Below are 13,235 nucleotides of genomic sequence, written 5' to 3'. Positions count from 1 at the left end.
ATGTATCCAAGAATTTTGATCAAGCTCAAATATGCGGTTTAAATTGTGTCCATGATCCAATGTTCTATTTTCATATTACTTTTAAATCTATAATAGTCTCAAGTCAAAGTTTCTTTATTGTCTATTTTTAACCTCTTAAGACTTTGTCGGGTTTGAATTTGTTTAGTGGAAACTGAGCGAGGTGGAGTTTTAATATCATAGTATATTGTAGTGTTCTGTTCACAAATTTGGATTTTTTTTTTTTTCTATTTGTAAGTAATTTGTGTTTGTGATGAAGAAGAACCAGACATTCATGATCCAATGTTCTATTTTCATTTTACTTTTGAATCTACAATAGTCTCAAGTAGTACATCTCAAGTAGTATCATTGTGTGTCAAGAGTTTTTTTTTTTTTTTTTTTTTTTTGTTGGTTGTATATATGTGTACATAATAATGATGTTTGTTGGCTGTACATATGTTTTTGTTATTGGCTTCTCACAAGAGTTTGATAGAATTCCTAAATTTTATATATCTCTAGCATTCATTAATGCAATATTTCAATTAAGAGGGTGATTGAGGAAATTGTTTCAATAAGTTATCTGCTGAATCAGCAATAAACAAAAAAAATTATTTCCCTGTGCACTTTTGTTTCAGCTTGAGCATAGTATATCTGCTGCATTTTTTTTTTTTTCAATTGGGACAAATACTTCTAAATCCCATCCATATTTTCTGCAATGTTTATCTCTTCTTTCAGTGGTGTGGCATATGTACTACAAATTGACTCTATTATTAAGTCTCCTGATATATATGTTTGCAATTGCCAGTCAATAATGTTTGTGCCACATTCAAAACAGTAGGAGTGTGTTGTTACATAATTAGATATACAAAAAGTATGGCTTCAATCTGTTTGACTTTTCTACTGCTTTAGGGATGTCAATGGGGTGGTTTTGGATGGGGTGGCACCAAATTGAATATGACCCTTATTAAATTTGTCCCATCCTCCATTATTGCTCTTTCTCATTATAAAGTCTAATATTTACTTATAAAGAAAAGATCCACTGTTATCTCACCTTTAATAGACTTGAATTTAATATTAGGTATATGCAAGTACCTATCCTAGACTGTTACACAAGTTGCAATGAATCTACTAAGCAAGCAAACTCTTAATGTTACTCAAAATTTCAAATAGCCCCCTTGCTGTTCCAATTGCCCTCAAATTAAGAGCAAATCAATGGACATGAGAAGGAGAAAAACCTGAAGAGAGCTTTGGTTGCATCTTTTGTTGTTGTTGTCAACTTTGGTTTGGTGGCACATTTGTGGAATAATCTGCTGTTAATTTGAGGGAAACTGGAACAGTAGAGGGGCATATTGGAATTTTTGAGCTATAGTAGGGCATTGGTCGCTCAGTTTCAGATATAAGGGGACATTGCAATTTGGGTGATAGTTTTGGTGAATATTTGTAATTTATCCCAAATATTATTTAATCCAAAAATATGCTCATAACTTGATTATATGCCCAGGAGAAGAGAAGTTTTATTAGGGATGGGGTAGGGAAGGTCACCTGACTAACAAAATAACAGTGCCCAGCAACCTTTTTTACACGTTTTTATTCTAAGCTTGCCTTGAGAGAAACTTTTCATGATCCAATGTTCTATTTTCATTTTACTTTTGAATCTATAATAGTCTCAAGTAGTACCAAATACCGATCCTTATTTTTTTAATAAAAAAAAAATCAAATAGTATCATTGTGTGTCAAGAGGTTTTTTTTTTTTTTTTTTTTTTTTTTTGTTGGCTGTATATATGTGTACATAATAATGATGTTGGCTGTACATATGTTTTTGTTATTGGCTTCTCACAAGAGTTTGATATAATTCCTAAATTTTATATATCTCTAGCATTCATTAATGCAATATTTCAATTAAGAGGGTGATTGAGGAAATTGTTTCAATAAGTTATCTGCTGAATCAGCAATAAACAAAAAAAATTGTTTCCCTGTGCACTTTTGTTTCAGCTTGAGCATAGTATATTTGCTGCATTTTTTTTTTTCAATTTGTCAAACCAATGCCCAGCAACCTTTTTTACACGTTTTTATTCTGAATATTATACTTACTCTAACCTCCATGTATCCAAGAATTTTGATCAAGCTCAAATATGCGGTTTAAATTGTGTCCATGATCCAATGTTCTATTTTCATATTACTTTTAAATTGTGTTTGTGATGAAGAAGAACCAGACATTCATGGTGCAATGGACTTTTTCTTCTTTTCATTTTGCATTTGTGATGAAGAAGTTTCTATATATGTCTACAGTGTAATGGGGTGGTAGAATATTGCTTATTTTATTAATTTGTGTATGTGTGTGGTGAGAGTTTTTTTTTTTGGTTTTGCATTTGTGATGAAGAAGAACCAAACATTCATGATCCAATGTTCTATTTTCATTTTACTTTTAAATCTATAATAGTCTCAAGTCAAAGTTTCTTTATTGTCTATTTTTAACCAATTTGAATATATGTGATTATATGTTTTTGTGTGGAAACTGAGCTATTGGTCAATTTGAATTGTTTTTGTGTTTTTTGAATTCTAGTTATATGTTTTTGTGTGTGGAAACTGAGCAATTGGTCAATTTTGAATTGTTTTTGTGTTTTTTGAATTTTAGGTATATGTTTTTGTGTGTGGAAACTGAGCTATTGGTCAATTTTGAATTTTTTTTGTGTGGAAACTGAGCTATGATTTATTTTGTATTCTAGAATTGATTGAATTGTAGTTTTTGTGCACACACTTAGATAATCAATTTGAATATATGTTTTTGTGTGGAAACTGAGCTATTGGTCAATTTGAATTGTTTTTGTGTGGAAACTGAGCTACGGGTTTGTTACATATTTGAGGATTTCTTTTAGTATAGCGTTAACTGTTTGTCTATATACATTTAATTTCTAAATATTGTAGTATTCTCTTTACATTTAAAAAACTCATGAGACTCAATTTGAATTGTAACTTATCATGTTTAAATAATTTATTTTGAATTTTAAGTAATTAATATTTGCATTGGTATGTTGTTGAGATTCAATAGTTGTGTCTTTAAAATCAAGAGGAATTGAAAAGCAATATCTAAACTTCAACGTTTTTAAAATATAATGAATGCATTAAATATTTAGTGGAAGACATCAAATAAATGAAATTGAAAAATAAGAATGTGCTACCAGAGAATCGATGTTGAATTCCAATAGCTAATGTCACATCATTTGGAAAAAATTGGTAGCTTTCCCGTGCATCGCATGGGTTAGCGACTAGTTATTTTTTAAATTTGAAGTTGAGTTTCATTCTCTAAAATTTTAAGAAGGATAATGTATTTAAAACAAGGGTCATTCTATGCTACCCTTACTTTTTTTTTGGTGGGTATGGTACCCACCAAAATTTAAACCGTAGATTTCGCTTGTTATAATCCTAACCATGTATTTAATTTTAATAGGAGACCAATTATCGGTCAAGCAAGTAACGTATATTAGAAAAAATAAAAAATAAAAAATAGACAGTCTTTTATTCTCTCTCGCGTTCCCTTCTCGGAAGTCTGATAATCTCTCTCTTGCATTCCATCTTTGGTTTTTCTATGTTCGATGAATTTCCTTTCGGCATCCTGTCGCATTAGTCATTGGTGAAAGCTTTTCGAGAAAGATCAAAACTGCTTTGCCTATGGTTGAAGCCTTGAAGGTAAAGATCAAAACAACAAACCGTAATTTCTTTTCAAATTGTGAAATCTTTTAATTGGGATATCACATCACGGCTCTCTCTCTCTCTCTCTCTCTCTATTTGATATTGTCTTCGCTTTTCATGAGATGGGTATTGTGTACTGGGAGAAGCAATCATGAGATGGGGTAGCAACTGGCTTCAAATTGCCTACATCATGCTCCCTGAAATTGCAGATCATGCAGAATGGAACCCACTCTTTTCCTCTGCTATTGATATATTAATTATGTTTTTCCTATTTTAATCAATTTCACAATACATATTCTCGATGGCTCGTGGTATAGTGTTGAAGCACCCCTCAAAAAATCAAACAAGACAGTCACTTCTCAAAAGGAAAAGGGAAAAAGTACAAGAATGCAACCACTACTAAATTTTGGTATGCCTTTATACAAGCTGACTAATGCACGGTTTAAACATTTGCTATTACCACTCATGCATGATCAAAATCATTTTTAGCCAAATAACACTTACAGAACATAGGCAAACATAAAATTAGAGTTTTACATTATGTGATACAAATATCATGATTTTCTTATAGAAAAATTTGAGGGTGAGGTACAAACGCTTGTTGATGCAGGTTCTATGTAGCACTGATTTGCTTTACTAGTGAGAAAGTTTGCCTCTGCATTCAAAATGAACACTAAGGGTCTGTTTGGATAGAACTTATTTTGCTGAAACTAAAAATTGAAAACTGAAAACACTGTAGCAAAATAATTTTTAAAAGTGTAAACAGTGTTGTGGGACCCATTTTTAATGAAAATGTGACTGAAAAGTGGAATTTGTGGATCTGTGAACAGTGTATTCATGCACTGTTCACGGTTGACTTGATCAAATAGTGCGGCTGGAACAAAAAAAAAAAAAAAGTTAGAAAACGCAAACACAGCCACTTATAATTCGAATCCAAACTCTCTCTAAGAAGTCGTTTGGATTCGGCGTTTAATGCCTTGCGTTTTCAGCTTGGCGTTTTCCTTTTTTTCTTTTTTTTGCACTCGTTTAAGTTGGGAGTGTGGCTACTATTCATGAACAGTAGCCGCAAAGGTTGACTATTCCATGGTGAATAGTGCATCTATGCACTGTTCACGGACCCACAAATTCCACTTTTCAGCAATTTTTTCATTAAAAATGGGTCACACGGTACTATTCACACATTTAAAAATTATTTTGCTACAGTATTTTCAGTTTCAGCAAAAATAAGCTCAATCCAAACGGACCCTAAATTAAGTACAATCTTCTTAAGCAAACATATAAACAACTGGAGAGGGAACAGACATTGTAGGATATTATGTCCTCAATGTAAGGCTCATGAGGAAACTCCTAATCTTATTTGAATCATATACTCTTTGGCTCGAGCTGTGTGGTTTGGTTCTGTATTATCAATCTTAGTAGATAACTTGATTCCTAAACTCATTAAAGCTTGGGTCTCTACCTGGTTGACTGGCAATTTGCTGAAAGATGTGCTTTGGATGATTTTTCTATAATCTATATAGCTATTATCTGGTCTTTGTGGAAATTTTGATATAAGGCAGCCATCAAAGGTGAATAGGTGATATAGTTTCATCAACTAACGTCTGTGTATTTCATTTTTAAGTCATCTATATGTAGGCAGTGGAGCACTGCAGCCACGGAGGCTAGAGCTCCAAATAAGCTGGTTTGCAATAGAATAGTTGGCATATTTCAGGTGGAAGAGATGGTGATGTAAGCAAGGCTGGTGTTCGCAAGAGAACCAAGCTTTAGGCGACTAATAGAGGAAGGTGATTCCAATATCCTTATTAACTCTATCATGAAGGGGGAGGATAGGGGCTCATTCTATGGTCATTTGGTACAAGGGATTGTGCAAGAACCACAACTTTTGCCTAATGTTTGGTTGAGCTGGAGAACTTAATTTGGAATCTTTCCACCTTTGTTTAATTTCATGTATTGCTTCCTGTTGTAGTCACCTTGTCACACTCATGGCTTATATTCAGCAACAATTATGACTAGTCTTATAAAGTTGACAATGGTCATATTTACAAAGTTCCAATAAATATAGTTGTGTATTTTACTAACTGTATGTTTTTCTTGTGTTACTAATATGGTGTTCAACTTTCTGCTAATGAATTGTGAATTTATGGATTTTGTACTTGTAGACGGAATAAAAAAATATTGCTGGTTTAGGGAAAGTTATATTATTTTGACAAGTTCAAGAAAGTTGTTGAAGCTTTGAGAGTATATTTCTAAATTGATTACCTCAACTAAAACTACAATCCAAATATTGACCTTTTGCAAGTGTTAATTTTCAAATGTATTGTCATTTGATTTGTATTTATGAAGGTTCTCCCTAGTAAATGTGTCTCAATTTGAAGTCTTTTGTATAAAGTTTTTTTTTTCTTCTTCGTTGGGATGAAAATGATGTATAGAAATCAATTTATGTAATGGTCTATGGTGGGCCTTTTTGAGATTGTGGGTTGGGCTACTTCCTGCCACACTACGGCCCAAAGGTTCTGGGTAGGAGAGTCAGGACCGACCCGATTGCAACTCACCTCAAACTGGCTTGTGTGCAAACTAAATCCCCTTTGTTGAAACTTTGGTCACATGCCCATGGCAGATGAGACTGTTACAAGAAAGTTATGGCATGCAAGTATAATATAACAGCATTAAAGGAAATGCGCTTACTGCTAGCCAAAACAAGCAGAGAATTCCCAATTAAAATAAAGAAAAGAGCAGCACAACAATAGAAAATGCATTATAAATAAAATAGCAATGATGAAAAAGTGATAACACCGATACTTAATCAATAAAATCAAAGAAGAAATGGTCAGTCTGCCGTGCTTAGTTGCATTACAGAGCTAAGACCAAGGAGGGAACCACTTTCTCAATGTGGATAACCTCGCAGGAAGGTCCTGCTGTAGAAATTACCCACTTTGAGAGAATGGGCCTAAATGGCTTATGTCCAAAAATCTTTAATCTTTAATAGAGGGTAGGCTTTTAGAGGAAGAGAAGGGATTAGCCTATTGGTGCATGTTTGCCATCCTACTCTCTTTGTTTTTCTTTCTAACTCTCTTTCTTTTCTAAGTTTTTGCTATTTTGTTTATCACTCTATTCTTTCTTTTTACTTCTATGTTCTTGTTCTTTTCATGGTTGTTGTTGTGATGTTGTGATGTTGTTTTACTGTGCATGGCAGAGGCTCCTTTTATACTGCCTGCCGTGGCTGGGTTTTTACCATTTCACCCTTTAACCACTTTTGTCTGGGTATGGGTGTCCTTCCAGACCACCTACTGGTTTGTCAGCTGCCCAACCCTCACTACTTACTTGTGCTGGCCATGCCACATCCCATTACCAGACAAAGGGTGTTATTTTGTTTACTTGTTCACTATGGCATTCCCATCCGGATAAGGGTGGGCATTCTCTCTCACTATCCCTCATGGCATGCACCTAGTGATTTCAACTCATATTTCCCTCTTTTTGGTGGTATGTCATCCTAGCAGGACATTTCCCCCAAAAGAGTTTGAGCAGAAACCCCAAAATAGGCTCCCCCCTTCTCCCCACGGCTAGACCATACCCTCTCTTACATCTGACCCATGGCCCACTACTCCTGTATTGGCTGGGTACAAGTTGGTGGTGCTTGAGCCTTGTGCATGCTCCACTTCCGTGTGTGTCCATAGCTTGTCTGTTGCTCATACGTTTGCCATGACTTGAAGGCTTGCCTATGCATCATGCTACTCATTCTTGGCCTCTTGTGGCGTGAATGGGTTTCTGAGCCTTTGTTCTTTATGGCTCGCTTCCTTCATGGGCTAGGCCTTACTTGATTGTGGGCTTTTCTCTCTTTAGCCCATTCTTTGCTCTTTTTGTAGGCCTACTAGCGCTTCTGTCATGTCGTTTTGTTATTCCTGCTGTGGTATTGTTAGATCTGTGCCTGCTGGGCTTCTTTTGGGCTTGCTGTATGCTTTTCTTTTATTTAATTCTAGTGACCCAGTATTATCATTGGGCCAGCATTCATGCTATTTCGGGCTTTCTTGACCCATTCTATTGCTTACGGGCTTCCTCGGCCCATTTCCTCCTTCTTGGGCATCCTGAGCCCATTTCCTTTCCTCAAGCATCCTCGACCCATTCTAATTCTGCATTCTCATCGGCCTTTGCTAAGTCTTTTGGGCTTTCCTGGCCTAATTACCATATCCTTTACTTTTGGGGTTCATGGGCTTCCCATCAACCCTTTACTCAATTAATTCATTACTTTGGATCTTCTTTGGCCCATTCTTGCTTACTTTCTATTTCACATAATACTCATGGGTTTATTACTTCTTTCTCTGGGCTCCTTTAGGCCCGCTTGCTTCCTTTGAGGCCCATTTATTATTTTCTAGGCCTATGATCCATTATTCTTGCCATTTAGGCTTAATGGTTTTCTTCTCAATTTACTAACTCTTTTCCTCCCATATTGTTGGGCTTCTCCCAGCTATTGGGCCTTCTTGCCAAAGTGAGCATCAACATGGTCAAATTGTGTAATTGTCAAATTAGTAGATAAATTGATGTGATTTTTAAGAAATAAATTTAATGAGCCAAGAAATAATCAACTATATCCTTTCGATTTAATTTCTCATGTCTAGTTAGGGTTTTTATTTTTTATTTTTTGGTCGTAGAATGATGTAACCTATTCTAACCCATTTTACCTTTAATTTCATTATTAAAAAAATAAATGATCCAATGCATTTCTCTAATTCTGAGACGACGATGATGATGATACTTTGGAATTTATACAAAATCACTATCATGTTTATTAAAATTGATGAACAACAACAATTTATGCCACCCATTCCAAATAGTTACTTGGAAAGGTCAAGAGAGTGAGTGATAGACATAGCAAAACTCTTTATACAGTCTAGTCATATATGATGTTAATACTGCAGGTCATTCTATCGTACCTCCCCTTTTTTAGGGGTATGGTACTCAACTAAATTTGAACCATTAAATTAATGGTGTTTTGATCTAGACCATTCATTTAATTCAAGTGGAAATTGGTTACGGGTAAAGCAAGATATATATATATATATATATATATATATATATATATAAAGAGAGAAAACAGCAAATCAGATTTCTCTCTATGCTTCGGTAATTTTTTAGGTTCTAGCGGTATTTCAGTCATGTTTTAGGTACTAAAGGTATTTTATTCAATTTTTAGGTTTTAGGGTCATTCGGTCATTTTTTAGTTCTAACGGTATTCCGATAATTTTAGAGGATTTCAAGGGCATTTCGATCATTTTCAAATTTTAGTGGTATTTTGGTCATTTTTAGGTTTTAAGGGTATTTCGGTCATTTTTTAGGTTCTAAAATTATTTCAACAATTTTTTAGGTTTAGGGGCATAGAGTCATTTTTTAAGTTTTAAGGGTATATTAGTCTTTTTCAAAAAATTTAGGGTCATTTGGTCTTTTTTTATGCTCTAAGAGTATTTTGATGATTTTTTTAGGTTCCAAGGGTATTCTGGTAATTTTAGAGGGTTTTAATGATATTTTAGTCATTTTTAAGTTTTAGGGTTATTTTGGTTATTTTAGAGGGAATTGGGGGAATTTTGATCATTCTTTAGGTTTTCAAGGGAATTTCAGCCATTTTTTAGATACTAAGGGTATTTCAGCATTTTTCAAGTTTCTAAGGGTTTTTAGATATTCTCTAGGTATTGGGGGTGATAATGCACGAGAATCAGTAGGCTGAATGCATAATGTGAGGATCGTACCATCAAATATGAGAAAAAAAAAATAAGGGAACCACCGAATATGAAAAAAGTACAATCATATGTGATGTTGGTACTGCACAATGTGAGGATGGTATCATTAAATGTGAGAAAAAATAATGGATACAGTCACATGTGATGTTGGTACTGCACAATGTGAGGATGATATTATCAAATGTGAGAAAAAAATAAGGGAATCATCGAATGTGACAAAAGTACAGTCACATGTGATGTTGGTATTACACAATGTGAGGATTGTACCATCGAATGTGAGAAAAAAATAAGGGAACTATCGAATGTGACAAAAGTATAGTCACATGTGAAGTTTGTAGTATACAATATGAGGATAGTACCATCAAATGTGAGGAAAAAAAATAAGGGAATCACTGAATGTGATAAAAGTATAGTCACATGTGACGTTGGTACTACACAATGTGAGGATGGTACCATCAAATGTGAGAAAAAAATAAGAGAACCACCAAATGTGACAAAAGTACATTTACATGTGACGTTGGTACTGCGCAATGTGAGGATGGTACAATCAAATGTGAGAAAAAATAAGAAAACCATCGAATGTGACAAAAATACAGTCACATGTGACATTGATACTACACAATATAAAGATGATACCACCAAATGTGAGAAAATGTAAGGAAACCATCAAATGTGACAAAAGTACAATCACATGTGATATTGGTACTACACAATTTGATGATGGTACTATTAAATGTGAGAAAAAAATAAGAGAACTACCGAATGTGATAAAAGTATAGTTACATGTGATGTTAGTACTGTACAATATAAAAATAGTATCATCAGATGTGATGTTTTAGTAACCTAGTATAACAACAGGTCGCCTACTAATAGATTCGTAAAAAAAGGTACTGTAGAATTAGCCTTAAAACAAAAAATGGAAGGTGGAAACGCCATGTGTGTCGGTCTTTCACTTTCTTTCTTCATTGGTTCCCACTCAATTTCTCTCTTTCCCCTTTATCTTATCCCCCACTGTTTCTCTCTCAGTGCCTCTTCATTAATCTCTCCTTCTCCTTTCTTTTCTGGTTTTCACACCAATTCTCTCTCAATCTTCAAGAGTTCCTCTTGTCACCTGTTCCTTTCTAGTATCTATACAAGTGCGTGTTTGGATCTTGGGGTAAGTAAGTTAGTAACTCCTCTTTTTTTTTTTTTTTCCTTTTGATTTTTTTTGTTCATATTGTAAGGCATTGTTTGTTGGTCATTGAATTTGTGATTTTGTCCATACAGTTTTTTTTTTTTTAAATAATTCTGGTTTGTTTCTCGCAGCTCGCCACCCTTTTCTTTTTTCTTTTATTTTGATTACAAGAGAGGAGGCCACGCCACCGCCGTCAGCAGGCCGATCGTCTTTGCCGTGTTGCCGCCTCATCACTGGTATTTCTTCTCTTCTCTCACTTCTTTCACTCTCTCTCTCTTAGATTTGATCTACTTATGGTTTCTCTCTCTTTCTTTCGCACTCTCTAATCTCATCTCTTCTCTTGCTCAACTTTTATCGTCTCTGTGTGGGTTGTGACTTTCGTCGGAGTGTCTTTGTGCCTTCCTTAGTTCTTAGTAAAGTTACTAGTTTGAGGCTTTATTTACTAGTGGAACTGGTAGTAAATTTTTGGAGCATTTTTATTGGATTGGTTATATTGAATAAATATATACTTTACTAAATGTCATGTAGACACATACCTTTGGTAGAGCAGATCACCAAATTGCCGGATCTTTCACTTTGCTTGCTTTACGAACTCCTCACGATCTCCTTTGTGGAACACCTCCAAGTCGCAGGAAAGGCTACTAGAGTCTCTCCTAATTTCCACACTCCAAATTCTAGGGAACAGTAGATGATGTCCCAGAGAGACGGCTTATTTTGAGAGAGCACTCAAAACTATACGTATGTTTACTCACTGTGTCTTAACCACTATCTGACTGATGTAGGAGTATTTAAATACTAGTAGAGATTCACTTGCTATCAGATATATGTGATTGTTAGGAACCCGGTGGTTCCTAATGGAGATTGATGAGAATTATAGGGAAATGGATGGGGATTGTAGGGAAATTGACTTAATTCGAGGTAGTCACCCTCCATAGAGAAAGAGAGAGATTAAGAGAGAGAAATGCACTAACAAATTGGTTTATTCTTCATTTATTCCTCATATTGGATTACAATCATGTATTTATAGGAGACTAGCTCTAATCTCATTAGTCCACATGGCCTCATCCTATTGGTTCTATTATTCCCCATGTGCATTAATAATTCCAACATGTGCTAAATGTGATTAACATGCTTGGAATTGTAACTAACTAACTAACTAGGTTCTATTATTCCCCATGTGCATTAATAATTTCAACATGTGCTAAATGTGATTAACATGCTTGGAATTGTAACTAACTAACTAACTAAATCTCAATACAACAATTATTATCCATATGCTTATAGCATTCCTAACACCTTGCCCACAAGGTGTTGTTGTGAAATAACATCTTCATCAAAGGAAATCTTCCAATGGACCAATACCGTAGTGACATTTTGATCACCATATTCATGCATTTCTCTTTGACAAGCGGTCCGGTGCACATGAAGGTTTCTTCTTCGTAGATCTTCAAACTTTGCTCAAATTCTTGAGCCTTCAATGGTTCTTCAATCTTCAAGGTCTCATTGGTTCTTTGAACCTTGAAATGTTCTAGTATCCTCAAGACCTCATTTGATTTTAGAACCATTAGAATTCTTGGAGCTTGTATCTTGGATTCTTGGATCACCGACACTTGGATTGCCAATTCTTGAATCATAGACTCTTGAATGGAAGCCTCCATTGGTGCATCAAGAATGGGTTCTTGGAAGATCGTCATCACCTTCTTTGTTGATTCTTTCGATTGAACTTCAAGGGCAGCATGTACATGTATATCATCATCCACTTTGACACAAAAATCAACATCTCGGCTTGCAACAACAGTAGTAGATTCTTGGAACTTGATTTGTTCTTCGAGTTTCATTGAATCAAGAAATTGTAACTCCTCTTCCGTCATGTTCTCGAGACCCTCTTGCAATCTTGAGAGCTCCTCCTTCATGGCCATGTTAGATTCATCCAAGACCTTCATCTTCTTTGAAATATCCTTAGCTTCTTCTAAAGCTTTGTTCAACATTCCTTGTATTTTTTTCAAAAGTTTTCTTTCATCACAATTGCTCGTCTCTGGATCAACGGCTCTGATACCATTGGTTAGGAACCCGGTGGTTCCTAATGGAGATTGATGAGAATTATAGGGAAATGGATGGGGATTGTAGGAAAATTGACTTAATTCGAGGTAGTCACCCTCCATAGAGAAAGAGAGAGATTAAGAGAGAGAAATGCACTAACAAATTGGTTTATTCTTCATTTATTCCTCATATTGGATTACAATCACGTATTTATAGGAGACTAGCTCTAATCTCATTGGTCCACATGGCCTCATCCTATTGGTTCTATTATTCCCCATGTGCATTAATAATTCCAACATGTGCTAAATGTGATTAACATGCTTGGAATTGTAACTAACTAACTAACTAACTAAATCTCAATACAACAATTATTATCCATATGCTTATAGCATTCCTAACATTTCCACATAGTTGCAGTTGTGTGGCGTAACAATTGGCCACCGTTCAGATGTCCAATGTGTTTCTCATCTTTAGAAAGCTTGCAAGTCATGGGTCTCTTCCAATCCTAGTCCCAACATAGTTCTTTTTTTTTTTTTATCTTTTTTTTTTTAACATCTTTTTAAAAAATTCCTTCAATTCTGAAATTATTTAAAAAAAAAAAAAAA

Source organism: Quercus lobata, chromosome 4 (assembly GCF_001633185.2).
Source record: "Quercus lobata isolate SW786 chromosome 4, ValleyOak3.0 Primary Assembly, whole genome shotgun sequence".
NCBI classification, from domain to species: Eukaryota; Viridiplantae; Streptophyta; class Magnoliopsida; order Fagales; family Fagaceae; genus Quercus; species Quercus lobata.
This window is presented reverse-complemented; position numbering follows the sequence as displayed.